At 45.5% G+C, this 15648-nt stretch overlaps 1 long non-coding RNA gene across 1 annotated transcript; it reads right to left on the minus strand.

Moving 5' to 3' along the window:
• Nucleotides 1-662: 662 nt before the first annotated feature.
• On the minus strand, nt 663-3059 carry LOC141039295 (uncharacterized). The gene is made up of 2 exons (XR_012200225.1): nt 2649-3059; nt 663-2453 (listed from the first exon to the last, which is right to left on the minus strand). It is a non-coding gene; the product is annotated as an uncharacterized lncRNA (long non-coding RNA).
• Between the last annotated feature and the right edge of the window lie 12589 nt (nt 3060-15648).

Consider the following 15648-nt stretch of genomic DNA (forward strand, 5'->3'; position numbering starts at 1 on the left):
GGCACAACATTCGCTGCCTTCCACTGCAGCAATTCCAGTACGGTACCGAGCTTTGTGTTGCCATCTTCGCAATTGGGGTACAACCCTTTTTTGTGATCCTCTAACATGCGATCGAACTTCAGCTTCTCCTTTTGACTTTCGCATTGCGTCCTTGCATCGACAATGAACCGGCGGAGATCATCATCATCGGGCACTGGTTCCTCTTGATCTTCAGCAGCTTCCCCCGTTGCAGCATCATTGGGCACATCGTCTGGTTCCTCTTGATCTTCAGCAGCTTCCCCCGTTGCAGCATCACCGTATTCAGGGGGCACATAGTTGTCATCGTCCTCTTCTTCTTCGCCGTCTTCCATCATAACCCCTATTTCTCCGTGCCTCATCCAAACATTATAGTGTGGCATGAAACCCTTGTAAAGCAGGTGGGTGTGAAGGATTTTCCGGTCAGAGTAAGACTTCGTATTCCCACATTTAGGGCATGAACAACACATAAAACCATTCTGCTTGTTTGCCTCAGGCACTTCGAGAAAATCATGCACGCCCTTAATGTACTCGAAGGTGTGTCTGTCACCGTACATCCATTGTCGGTTCATCTGTGTGCATTATATATAATTAAGTGTGTCAAAAACCATTACAGAACATCATGAATAGATAATTAAGTGACCAAATTAATAGAAGTTAATCGTCACATTAAAACCAAAGTACATACATAGTTCTCATCTAACAACATATAGCTCTCCAGAGCATCTAATTAATTAAACCATACATTGAAACTATGTAAAACATTTCAATGCGAAAACAAATGCGATCATAATCGCAACCAAGGTAACAATTGATCCAACGGCATAATGATACCAAGCCTCGGTATGAATGGCATATTTTCTAATCTTTCTAATCTTCAAGCGCATTGCATCCATCTTGATCTTGTGATCATCGACGACATCCGCAACATGCAACTCCAATATCTCCTCCTCAATTTTTTTATTTTTGCCTTCAAGAAATTGTTTTCTTCTTCAACTAAATTAAATTTAACCTCTCGACAATAGGGTCGGTTGGAATTTCCGGTTCACATACCTCCTAGATAAATAAAATCTATGTCACGTTGGTCGGCATAATTTTCATAAACAATAAATGAACCAATAGTTAAAAAGATAATATATACCACATCCGAATCATAGATAGGACAAGGGCCGACGGGGACGGATACCAAAACCATCGCACTATATAATAACAAGCAATAAAATAGTAAGAAAATTAGACAAGTATCTATCTAAAGTAAGAATTTTTTTTCCAGAAAGAAGATAAGAACAAGAGGCTCACCACGGTGGTGCCGGCGACGAGATCGGCGCGGGCGATCGACGGCGGTGAAGACAGGAATGGGACGTGACGGGCCGCTAAACCTAGACAAATCTCGAGGATGGAGTTTTGAGGTCGAGCTTCGAGAGGAGAAAGCTCAACTAGTGTGGCTCGAGCATTTCATCGAACACCTCATGTGCATAGGAGGTGAGCTAGAGCACCACAGAGCCCTCCCTCGCCGGCCAGAGAAAAACAGAGCACTGGAGTGCTCTGCTCGCGGGCGAGGGGTATATATAGGCACCTCATTGGTCCCGGTTCGTGGCATGAACCAGGACTAAAAGGCAGCCTGTGGTCCCGGTTCAAGCCACCAACCGGGACCAATGGTGGTGGGCCAGGAGCGAGGCCCATTGGTCCCGGTTCGTCCCACCAATCGGGACCAAAGGGGTCAGACGAACCGGGACCAATGCCCCTACAAGGCCCGGCAGGCCCCAGGCCTCACGAACCGGGACCAGTGCCCCCATTTGTCCCAGTTCTGCCCCCATTTGTCCCAGTTCTGGACTGAACCAGGACTAATGGGCTGACCCGGCCTGAACCAAAGCCCTCTTTTCTACTAGGGGCCCTTCAATGACCATGGATCTGAGTGAACCCTAAATTCGTCTTCTAATCTGTTGAGTGCAAAGCCCTAATTACGCAACGGGGAGTTTTTGTATGCGATGCACTAATCCTGTGAATCTTCATGTGGAGGCCGGTCCCCTTCTACTCTCGTGTGGCCTCCATGGCACACAATCCTTTCTCCTCCAGCTCTGAGTGCCAATGAAGAGGGTAACATAAGTCAAACTGAGAACAAATCATGTGTGGCACTGCACCAATGCTCTTGTGTGTTCCAAGGAGTTTTGCCTTGTATACTCTTGTTCTTTTGGCTGTGTACTGTAATTGCCAAAGAGTGCCCTGAGAACTTGTAAACGTGTCACCGATTGTGGTAGAAAGTAAACACAGAAATCATGAGAATAGTTTATCACCTGTGAACTTGCTCTTGGGCGGCCAAGATAGTGTGTTACCTACGCGTACGCGCACATGTATGTGAAGCTCACTTTCGCAAATCAGCTGGCCGTGCTCTGCTTCGGCACAACCACTGACGCCTGAGCTCTCCACACAGAAGTATTCTGATTGGAAAAAGGAGCAGCATGTTCATGTTGTTTTCAATATAACTGAATATAATAAGAATTAGCCTGATCAATGGCAATTTGAATTAGCTAAACAGGCAGCCCCATCTTTCCCAACCAATGAAGATTGCACGATGGGAAAAGAAGTGCTCATGGGACCAGCTTAAATTCGCACCATCGGACATGGATGCTCACCTTGGCGTATGGAAAATAGCCTCTACCAGCGGCGGCTGGGGAGAGGACGGGCGGATTCGTCGAGATTCCGCGCAACCGCGGCTGGATCAAAGGAAGTCGTCCTTGTTGGCATCAGATGACACGGAGGTATGGGGGGAGAACGGGGGCATCTTCACCTCGACATATGTAGAATAGGCGGCGGCTGGGAGTCTGGGACGAGGCCGAGATCGGATTCATCCCATCGAGATTTTGGGCGACCGTGGCTGGATCGTAGGACGGTCGTCCTCCTTGCAGGATCGTGCCGCGGTAGGGGAGGAGGGAGGAGGTGGGCGATGTCTCCGGTGGTGGCGGCGGGAGTAGCGCTAGCCGCTAGGGCATTCTCGTCGCAAAGGAGCGGGCGAAAGGTTGGCCCAGGATGGGACAGAATACTGGGCCGACAAATTTCAGAAAAAAAAAAAAGAATACTGGGCCGACATGCGTGCGTTGTTTTTTTTTTGAAAGAAAAATCGGGAAAACAAGTGCTCGCGGGGGAGGGGGATCGACCAAGGACGAATGGTGGGTCGACGTAAGGGGGAGACGGAACCTTATGTAATTTTTAGGTATATAATAATAATAATAATAATAATAATAATAATAATAATAATAGAGAGTAGAGAAAACACGGAGAAAGACGTACATATATGGTCGTGAGAGTTTCACGCTCCGCTGCACGCCATTGGTCCCGCGTTTTACAGTCACTACTAGTCACTTTGCTTTCAGTCCAGGTATACCATGGGGATCGGTTCGTTTCTTGCACCGGAATACAGGTGCTTTGAGATTTACACTTTGAGAGGAATAGACCTTGGCCGCGTGTTTCACACTTTGCTTTCAGTTGAGACGATCGGGGTGCATGGGGGCCATTTCCACGAAAGCAAGCAAGCACGTACTATAGCTCTCCTACCACCACCTAGTAGAAGTAGCTGTGGGCGGCCATTAAGGATGCATCGCCGATGGAGACGTAATAAGGGCGGAAGTGCTGTGCACACGATCCGTGCATGCACGATCCACACACGATATGATTTGGGCCATAGAGATTTACGAAACGAGGCAACCCAAGAGTGTAGATGTGTTGTCGTGCGCAGATCGTGCATGAATTTATCGTGTGTGTAGCAGTGCTCTAATAAGGGTGGCTGCGTCGTGCCTCGAGTGAATAGCATAAAACTACCACAATTTGCGTTAGGGTTCCAAAACACTACCAATTTTTTGTTTGTGACTGATAACTAGCAGAATCGTCGTCGGCCGTTTCAAAAAACCCAAATCATCCATTGCTAAGAAACTAAGCCGGTTTATGACAGGCCGGGCCCGCACCTAAGCAAGCCGTCAGTTTGACTGTTTGTTTGACCGTTAACTGACATGTGAGGCCCACATGTCAGTGTCTCATTTACAAAAAACTCTTAAATCCCCATGTACTTAAAGCAATCAGGTCCCTGAGGTGAGGCCGCGCCCACCCTGAGGAACAGCGCCGGCCAGGTTGCGGGAACGGGCGGCGCAGGGAGCAGCTCGACGCGCCAGTCCATGGCGACGTCGGCTCGAGGTGGTGGTGGTGTGGCCGACGTCAGCGCGGAGGCGGGCCTCCACGCGGGCGACGGGACGGATCCATTGCGGCGCCGGCAGGTGGTGGCGGTGTGGCCGGCCTCGCCGCGAAGGCGGGCAGCGGAGGTAGCCGGCCGGATCTGCGGAGGCAGGCAGCGGAGGTCGCCGGCCTCTCTACGGAGGCGGGTATCGGAGGTGGGCGGTGCGCCCCTCCATGGCGTGTGGCGCCGTAGCTCTTGCCGGAGCATGGCCTCCCGCACGACGGTGGAGGGCCGGCCCCGCTGGTCTCAGTCGTTGACTTGGCGGCGTGGCTTGTGCCGGATCTGGCCCGCCCCGCAGGTCTAAGGCGTTGACTTGGTGCGCGGTGGCGACATGGCCAGGGAGGCGCGCGGTGGCGACATGGTCGATGGGATTTTCTGGCCCAAATTGCTTTTTCAAAATGATTGAGGGACCCGATTGCTTTTGAAACGGATTTGCGGTATTCTTTGGCTCTAACCTCATCTCATGGAGTGCCAGGAAACAGGCCACAGTGTCGAGATCAAGTACTGAGGCTGAGTACAAATCATTAGCCAATGCAACAGCTGAGATCATTTGGTTGGAATCACTGCTAAATGAGCTGGGAATCAAGCAACATCGTGTCTCATGTTTGTGGTGTGATAATCTAGGAGCTACCTATCTCTCTGCTAATCCAGTCTTTCATGGAAGAACTAAACATATTGAGATTGACTTTCATTTTATACGTGAGAGAGTTGCAGAGAAGAAGTTGGATATCCGACTCATTTCATCCAAAGATCAAGTGGCAGACGGTTTTACTAAAGCTTTGCCAGTCAAGCTATTTGAAGAATTCAAGAGGAATCTAAATATAGGATAGTTGAGATTAAGGTGGGGTGTCCGAAATAGTTTAAACTGTAATCTCATCTAAACTCTATCTCTATTCCCTGTCTTCTCGTAGCTATCCAGGTTTCCTCATGTACCAAAGGTTGAGTCCTAGCGATCAACCTCTTCCTTGTATCGCATGGCATATTGCCAGAATCAATATATACCGATGCGGCTCTCCCCCGGGAGAGTAGGAACGCTTCTTTACAGATGCGTCTAAGGAGGCGTGGGATGGCCATGGGCCCCGCCCAGCCGGCGCCCTTGTTGTGGTAGAAGGAGGCGACTGAGAGCACGAACAGCATGTCGTACCCTTCCATGACGGCGAAATCGCAGAGGAAGTAGAAGAAGGCCGGGGAGAAGAAGAGATGGAGAAGTCTGGAAAGGTCGCCGGAGACGAGGCTGGAGAAGACCGTGACGCATCCGGCGACGTGGGCAAGGGAGACGAATATGTTGGGTACGTGGGATACGAAGCTGGGGAGGATGGCGCGGAGAACTCGGAGGGCCTCGCGGCCGATGCCGGCGACCCCGAGGTCACCAAGATGCTGCTCATCCGGTTCCCACTCCATGGAGCTAGCTAGGACGTACCGTCACGGTGGATGTGGAGACGGCGAGATGGAGCGTTGCGCGCGCAATTAGTAGGCCTGGGAAGAGGAGGGAACAGAGGACGATGTCACGCAAGGCCTCTGAGATGCAGCTAGTCTATCATCTCAGAGGCTCTCTTGCACCGCTGCATGCATGCACCGGAATAGAACGGCCACGGCCCAAAGCAGGCACATGGGAGCGCAGAGGGCCTCACCGCGTCGTGCCTGCCTCTACGGGTGCGGGATTGAAATGTGGTGTGCAGACAGCTCGATCGTAACATGCATCTCGATTCTTACGGTGCGCGCTCCCCGTCATGAGAGATGCACTAGCAGCACATACACTAGTCGAGTTAGTTTCTGTACCATCACATCACGGTTTTCATCACCCCAGCGTTTTACTTTTTTTTTGGCCATCGACTGCTAGCGGTAGGAGTACATTATGTAGTAGTATTCTTTTGAGACCATGGCCACCAAGGCGACAGAGAGAGAGAGAGAGGGGGGGAGAGAGACGATGCCGACATGCGCAGGTTGGCTGGCCAACCGCGTGGTGCCTGCTGCTTGACCTTCTCGCCATCTTGATTCGATGTACGATTGCCGGAAACGGAAACCCGCGTTTGTGAGCAGGGCATACTGCGAGTGAGGCCGGGAATGGAGTGAGGCGTGGCCGGACGCGGCTGAAGCGGTTAATGATCGAGGAGCCGGACGTACTGGACGCGGCGGAGCACACCCGGCAACTAGCTTTGCTTACAGCATCTACACACGCGGCCATCAAATCCGGCACCTCAAACGTCTTGAACCTGCCCGGACACATCCGTGGACACTTACCGGGCATTTCTCAAATTATATCTTCACATCCGACCGTGTATTTCATATCTGAGACATCATATCAATACTAAGCATGCAACAAGAATAAGATGTACCTAGATTATCGCATGGACTATGAAACGAACATAGATATACACATTCCAATCACCAAAAAATCACCAATGGATCTCCAAAAACTAGTCAAAATTCACATCATCCACATTCATGCCCGACAGATTCTACCTAGAGGACTAAATAAATAAAAATTAATGACAGAGATGGCGGAGATTCACCATTTCCTTGCCGGGCCTTTACTTTTCCGGTCGCCGGCGCAGCTGTAGGCGTCCACGGCAGGTGGTGGATCGTCGGAGTCATCGGAGATGGTGTTCTGGTCGTCATCGTCGTCAGACGAGGAGTCAGAGATGCCAACGAACCCCTTCATCCGTCGGATGGCCCTTTCCTGTTACCGCTTTGGCATCGCCACCCGGGCCGCCTCCGCCGCCTCGCGCTCCGACTGCTCAATGGCAAGCCGCAGTGCCTTCGCGTTCTTCCTCTATAGGCCGCGAGCGTCCATCACCGCCATCGTCAGCGACTGGCGGTAGATCCAAGAGAGGAGGCGCTCGTCCTCGTCGCGATCCGTCGGCCACCAGCGGCGGCGGTGCATGAATTGCTCCTCCGCGATCCAAGAGAGGAGGCGCTCGACCATAGAAGGCTTTATTCATGTAAACAGAACAATAATTATTCTATGACTTAAATGCATAATCGTATCGCAATAAACATGATCCAACCATATTTATGCTCAACGCAAACATCAAATAACATTTATTTAGATCCAACACTAATCCCGAAGGTAGAGGGAGTATGCGATGGTGATCTTATCAATCTTGGAATCACTTTCAACACACATCGTCACCTCGCCCTTAACTAGTCTCTATTTATTTTGCAACTCCCGTTTTGAGTTACTAATCTTAGCAAATGAACCGGTATCAAATACCCTGGGTTACTATGAACACTAGTAAAGTACACATCAATAATATGTATATCAAATATACCTTTGTTCACTTTTCCATCCTTCTTATCCGCCAAGTATTTATGGTAATTCCGCTTCCAGTGACCATTCCCATTGCAGAGCACTCGGTTTCAGGCTTAGGTCTAGCTTTAGGCTTCTTCACGGGAGTGGCAACTTGCTTGTCATTCTTCTTGAAATTCCCTTTCTTTTCCTTTGCCCTTTTTCTTGAAACTAGAGGTCTTGTTAACCATCAACACTTGATGCTCTTTCTCCTTCACCGATTTCAGCATCGTGAAGATCTCGAGAATCTTTTTCGTTATCCCTTGCACATTATAGTTCATCACGAAGTTCTAGTAGCTTGGTGATAGTGACTAGAGAACTCTCTCAATCACTACCTTATCTGGAAGATTAACTCCCACTTGATTCAAATGATTGTAGTACCCTTCTGAGCACATGCTCACTGGTTGAGCTATTATCCTCCATCTTGTAGGCAAAGTACTTGTCAGAGGTCTCATACCTCTCGACACGGGCATGAGTCTAAAATACCAATTTCAGCTCTTGGAACATCTCATATGCTCCGTGGCGTTCAAAATGTTTTTGAAGTCCTGGTTCTAAGCCGTAAAGCATGGCGCACTAAACTATCAAGTAGTCATCATATCGAGCTTGCAAAATGTTTATAACGTCTGTATCTGCTCCTGCAATAGGTTTGTCACCTAGCGGTGCATTAAGGACATAATTCTTCTGTGCAGTAATGAGGATAATCCTCAAATCACGGACCCAGTCCGCATCAATGCTACTATCATCTTTCAACTTAGTTTTCTCCGGGAACATATCAAAAAATAGGGGAGCTACAATGCGAGCTATTGATCTACAACATAATTTGCAAATTCTATCAGGACTAAGTTCATGATAAATTAAAGTTCAATTAATCAAATTACTTAAGAACTCTCACTTAAATAGACATCCCTCAAGTCATCTAAGTGATACGTGATCCAAATCAACTAACCCATGTCCGATCATCACGTGAGATGGGGTAGTCATCAATGGTGAACATCTCTATGTTGATCATATCTACTATATGATTCACGTTCGACCTTTCGGTCTCCAGTGTTCCGAGGCCATGTCTGTACATGTCAGGCTCGCCAAGTTTAACCCGAGTATTCCGTATGTGCAAAACTGTTTTGCACCCGTTGTATTTGAACGTAGAGTCTATCACACCCGAACATCACGTGGTGTCTCAACACGATGAACTGTCGCAATGGTGCATACTCAGGGAGAATGCTTATACCTTGAAATTTTAGTGAAGGGATCATCTTATAATGCTACCGCCGTGCTAAGCAAAATAAGATGCATAAAAGATAAACATCACATGCAATCAAAATATGTAACATGATATGGCCATCATCATCTTGTGCTTTTGATCTCCATCTCCAAAGCATCGTCATGATCTCCATTGTCACCGGCTCGACACCTTGATCTTCATCATTGCGTCGTGGTCGTCTCGCCAACTATTGCTTCTACAACTATCGCTAACGCATAATGATAAAGTAAAGCAATTACATGGCGTTTGCATTTCATACAATAAAGAGACAACCAAAAGGCTCCTCTCGGTTGCCGATAACTTCTACAAAACATGCATTTCATACAATAACGTATATCACATCATGTCTTGGCCATATCACATAACAACATGACCTGCAAAAACAAGTTAGACGTCCTCTACTTTGTTGTTGCAAGTTTTACATGGCTGCTACGGGCTTCTAGCAAGAACCGTTCTTACCTACGCATCAAAACCACAACGGTGATTTATCAAGTTTGCTGTTTTAACCTTCAACAAGTACCGGCCGCAGTCAAATTTGATTCAATAAAGTAGGATAAACAGACACCCGCCAGCCACCTTTATGCAAAACCAGTTGCATGTCTATCGGTGGAACCGGTCTCATGAACATGGTCATTTAAGGTTGGTCCGGGCCGCTTCATCCAACAATACCGCCGAATAAAAATAAGACATTGGTGGTAAGCACTATGACGATCACCGCCCACAACTCTTTGTGTTCTACTCGTGCATATCATCTACGCATAGACCTGGCTCTGATGCCACTGTTGGGGAATGTAGCATGCAATTTTAGAAAAATTCCTACGCCCACGCAAGATCTATCTAGGAGATGCATCGCAACGAGAGGGGGAGAGTGTGTCGACGTACCCTCGTAGACCGTAAGAGGAAGCGTTTGACAACGCGGTTGATGTAGTCGAACTTTTTGTAGCTCCAACCGATCAAGTACCGAGCATACGGCACCTCCGAGTTCTGCACACGTTCAGCTCGGTGACGTCCCTCGTATTCTTGATCTAGCAAGGCGTCAAGGTAGTAGATGAGTTCCGTTAGCATGACGGAGTGGTGACGATGATGGTGAAGTGATCAGCGCAAGGCTTCGCCTAAGCACTACGAAGATATGACCGTGGGAGTAAACGGTGGATGGGGGCGCCGCACACGGCTATGCAATAGTCTGGGGTGTGCTAGGGGCGACCCCCCTACATATATATAGGTGGGAGGGGGATGGGAGGCAGCCAGGGCACGCCCTAGGGTTGGCCGCCGCCTCCTAGGGGCCCTACCTTGCCCTGCCCCCCCTTTCCATGTATGCATGAAGGGGAAGGAAAGAGGGGGGTGAGGGAAGGAAGTGGGAATCCTAATCCCCCTTTCCTTCTCATCCTCCTATAGCCTTACAGAGCGCACCAGCCTCTTGAGCTGGTGTGTTCCTTCACAAGGCCCATATGGCCCATAGGATTGTCAGGGGTACCCGAAACACATTCCGGTGACCCGATAAGTACCCGATACCCTCCGGAACACTTCCGGTGTCCGAATACCATCATCCTATATATCGATCTTTACCTCTCAACCGTTTCGAAACACCTTTCATGTATGTGATCTCATCCGGGACTCCGAACAAGATTCGGTCACCAAATCACATAACTCATATAATATTATATCGCCATCGAACGTTAAGCGTGCGGACCCTACGGGTTCGAGAACTATGTAGACATGACCGAGACACCTCTCCGGTCAATAACCAATAGCGGAACCTGGATGCTCATATTGGCTCCTACATATTCTATGAAGATCTTTATCGGTCGAACCATTATGACAACATACGTTATTCCCTTTGTCCATCGGTACCTTACTTGCCCAAGATTTGATCGTCGGTATCTTCATACCTAGTTCAATCTCGTTACCGGTAAGTCTCTTTACTCGTTCCGTAATACATCATCCTGTAACTAACTCATTAGTCACTTTGCTTGCAAGTCTTCTTATGATGTGTATTACTGAGAGGGCCCAGAAATACCTCTCCGATAGACGGAGTGACAAATCCTAATCTCGATCTATGCCAACCCAACAAACACTTTCGGAGATACCTGTAGAACATCTTTATAATCACCCAGTTACGTTGTGACGTTTGATAGCACACAAGGCATTCCTCCGGTATCCTGGAGTTGCATAATCTCATAGTCGAAGGAATATGTATTTGACATGAAGAAAGCAATAGCAATGAAACTGAACGATCATGATGCTAAGATAATGGATGGGTCTTGTCCATCACCTCATTATTCTAATGATGTGATCCCGGTATCAAATGACAACTTCTACCTCTTGAGCACTGCGTTGGTTTTTCTCTTGAAGAGGAAAGGGTGATGCAGCAAAGTAGCGTAAGTATTTCCCTCCGTTTTTAAGAACCAAGGTATCAATCCAGTAGGAGACTACGCGCAAGTCGCCTCGTACCTACACAAACAAATAAGAACCTTGCAACCAACGCGATAAAGGGATTGTCAATCCCTTCACGGCCACTTGCAAAAGTGAGATCTGATAGAGATAATAAGATAAATATTTTTGGTATTTTTATGATATAGATTGCAAAGTAAAAATAGATTGGAAACTTATATGATGGAGAATAGACCCGGGGGCCATAGGTTTCACTAGTGGCTTCTCTCAAGATAGCATAAGTATTATGGTGGGTGAACAAATTACTGTCGAGCAATTGATAGAAAAGTGCATAATTATGAGAATATCTAGGCATGATCATGTATATAGGCATCACGTCCACGACAAGTAGACCGAAACGATTTTGCATCTACTACTATTACTCCACACATCGACCGCTATCCAGCATGCATCTAGAGTATTAAGTTCATAAGAACAGAGTAACACATTAGGCAAGATGACATGATGTAGAGGGATAAACTCAAGCAATATGATATAAACCCCATCTTTTTATCCTCGATGGCAACAATACAATATGTGTTGTTTCCCCTTCTGTCACTGGGATCGAGCAACGCAAGATTGAACCCAAAGCTAAGCACTTCTCCCATTGCAAGTAGGCCAAACCAAACTGATAATTCGAAGAGACTTGCAAAGATAACAAATCATACATAAAATAATTCAGAGGAGATTCAAATATTGTTCATAGATAATCTTGATCATAAACCCACAATTCATCGGATCTCGACAAACACACCGCAAAAATAATTACATCGAATAGATTTCCAAGAAGATCGAGGAAAACTTTGTATTGAGATCCAAAAAGAGAGGAGAAGCCATCTAGCTAATAACTATGGACCCGAAGGTCTGTGGTAAACTACTCACACATCATCGGAGAGGCTATGGTGTTGATGTAGAAGCCCTCCGTGATCGATTCCCCCTCCGGCGGAGTGTCGGAAAAGGCCCCAAGATGGGATCTCACGGGTACAGAAGGTTGCGGTGGTGGAAATAGGGTTTCGTGGTGCTCCTGGATGTTTTCGGGGTATATGGGTATATATAGGAGGAAGAAGTAGGTCGGTGGAGCTGCGAGGGGCCCACGAGGGTGGGGGCGCGCCTCCCTGCCTCGTGGCCTCCTCGCTTCTTTCTTGACGTCCACTCCAAGTCCTCTGGATCACGTTTGTTCCAAAAATCACTCTCCCGAAGGTTTCATTCCGTTTAGATTCCGTTTGATATTCCTTTTCTGCAAAACACTGAAATAGGCAAAAAAAACAACAATTTGCACTGGGCCTTCGGTTAATAGGTTAGTCCCAAAAATAATATAAAAATGTATAATAAAGCCCATTAAACATCCAAAACAGATAATATAATAGCATGGAACAATCAAAAATTATAGATACGTTGGAGACGTATCAAGCATCCCCAAGCTTAATTCCTGCTCATCCTCGAGTAGGTAAATGATAAAAACAGAATTTTTTATGTGGAATGCTTCCTAACATAATTTTTCAATGTAATTTTATTTATTGTAGCATGAATGTTCAGATCCGAGAGATTCAAGATAAAAGTTTAATATTGACATAAAAATAATAATACTTCAAGCATACTGACTAAGCAATTATGTCTTCTCAAAATACCATGGCCAAAGAAAGTTCATCCCTACAAAATCATATAATTTGGTCATGCTCCATTTTCATCACACAAGAATGCTCTCATCATGCACAATCCTGATGACAAGCCAAGCAATTGTTTCATACTTTAGTAATCTCAAACTTTTTTCAACCTTCACACAATACAAGAGCGTGAGCCATGGATATAGCACTATGGGTGGAATAGAGTATGATGATGGGGGTTTTGTGGAGAAGACAAAAAGGAAAAAGTCTCACATTGACGCTACTAATCAATGGGCTAGGGAGATGCCCATCAATTGATGTCAATGCAAGGAGTAGGGATTGCCATGCAACGGATGCACAAGAGCTATAAATGTATGAAAGCTCAACAAAAGAAACTAAGTGGGTGTGCATCCAACTTGCTTGCGCACGAAGACCTAGGGCATTTGAGGAAGCCCATTGTTGGAATATACAAGCCAAGTTCTATAATGAAAAATTCCCAATAGTATATGAAAGTGACGAAACAAGAGACTCTCTATCAGAAAGATCAAGGTGCTACTTTGAAGCACAAGTGTGGAAAAAGGATAGTAGCGTTGTCCCTTTTTATTTCTTTTCTCTTTTTTCTGGGCCTTCCCTTTTTTTGGGCTTTCTCATTTTTTTTGGAACAATGCTCTATTAATGATGATCATCACACTTCTATTTATTTACAACTCAATGATTACAACTCGATACTAGAACAAAATATGACTCTATCTAAATGCCTCCAGCGGTGTAACGGGAGGGGCAATGAATCAAGAGTGACATGTATGATAAATTATGCACGGTGGCTTTGCCACAAATACGATGTCAAGTACATGATCATGCAAGGCAATATGACAATAATGAAGCGTGTCATAATAAATGAAACGGTGGAATGTTGCATGGCAATATATATCGGAATGGCTATGGAAATGCCTTAATAGGTAGGTATGGTGGCTATTTTGAGGAAGATATAAGGAGGTTTATGTGTGACAGAGCGTATCATATCACGAAGTTTGGATGCACCAGCGAAGTTTGCACCAACTCTCAATGTGAGAAAGGGCAATGCACGGTACCGAAGAGGCTAGCAATGATGGAAAGGTGGGAGTGCGTATAATCCATGGACTCAACATTAGTCATAAAGAACTCACATACTTATTGCAAAAATCTATAAGTCATCAAAAACCAAGCACTACGCGCGTGCTCCTAGGGGGATAGATTGGTACGAAAAGACCATCGCTCATCCCCGACCGCCACTCATAAGGATGACAATCAAACAACACCTCATGTGTCAAATTTGTCACACAATGGTTACCATACGTGCATGCTACGGGACTTGCAAACTTCAACACAAGTATTTCTCAAATTCACAATTACTCAACTAGCACAACTTTAATATTACCATCTCCGTATCTCAAAACAATCATCAAGTATCAAACTTCTCATAATATTCAATGCACTCTTTATGAAAGTTTTTATTATGCCAATCTTGGATGCCTATTATATTAGGACTAAGTTTATAGCCAAAGCAAATTACCATGCTGTTCTAAAGGACTCTCAAAATAATAAAGTGAAGCATGAGAGATCAATAATTTCTATAAAATAAAACCACCACCGTGCTTTAAAAGATATAAGTGAAGCACTAGAGCAGAAATTATCTAGCTCAAAAGATATAAGTGAAGCACATAGAGTATTCTAATAAATTCCGATTCATGTGTGTCTCTCCCAAAATGTGTGTACAGCAAGGATGATTGTGGTAAACTAAAAACAAAGACTCAAATCATACAAGACGCTCCAAGCAAAACACATATCATGTGGTGAATAAAAATATAGCCTCAAGTAAAGTTACCGATAGACGAAGACGAAAGAGGGGATGCCTTCCGGGGCATCCCCAAGCTTAGGCTTTTGGTTTTGTCCTTAAATTTTACCTTGGGTGCCTTGGGCATCCCCAAGCTTAGGCTCTTTCCACTCCTCATTCCATAATCCATCAAATCTTTACCCAAAACTTGAATACTTCACAACACAAAACCCAACAGAAAATCTCATGAGCTCCGTTAGCAAAACAAAACAAACCACCACTTTAAGGTACTGTAGTGAACTCATTCTTTATTTATATTGGTGTTAAACCTACTGTATTCCAACTTCTCTATGGTTCAAAACCTCCGATACTAGCCATAGATTCATCAAAATAAGCAAAGAACACACGAAAAAACAGAATCTGTCAAAAACAGAACAGTCTGTAGTAATCTGTATCAAACACAAACTTTCTGTAACTCAAAAACTCTACCAAAACAGGAAGACCTAGATAATTTGTTTATTGATCTACTTCAATTGGAATCAGTATTTTATCACGTCCTGGTGATTTTTAACAATTGTTTTCCTGAGCAGAAAGTTTCTGATTTTTTCAGCAAGATCAAATAATTATCATCCAAGAAGATCCTATAGGTTTTACTTGGCACAAACACTAATTAAAACATAAAACCACATCTAACCAGAGGCTTGATCAAATATTTATTACTAAACAGAACCAAAAAGCAAGAAACAAAAATAAAATTGGGTTGCCTCCCAACAAGCGCTATCGTTTAACGCCCCTAGCTAGGCATAAAGGCAAGAATAGATCTAGGTATTATCATCTTTGGTATGCAATCCATAACTGGCTCTCATAATAGATTCATAAGGTAATTTTATTTTCTTTCTAGAAAAGTGTTCCATGCCTTTCCTTAATGGAAATTGGAATCTAATATTCCCTTCTTTCATATCAATAATTGCACCAATCGTTCTAAGGAAAGGTCTACGAAAAATAATAGGA

Source organism: Aegilops tauschii, chromosome 1, assembly GCF_002575655.3.
Source record: "Aegilops tauschii subsp. strangulata cultivar AL8/78 chromosome 1, Aet v6.0, whole genome shotgun sequence".
Lineage (NCBI taxonomy): Eukaryota > Viridiplantae > Streptophyta > Magnoliopsida > Poales > Poaceae > Aegilops > Aegilops tauschii.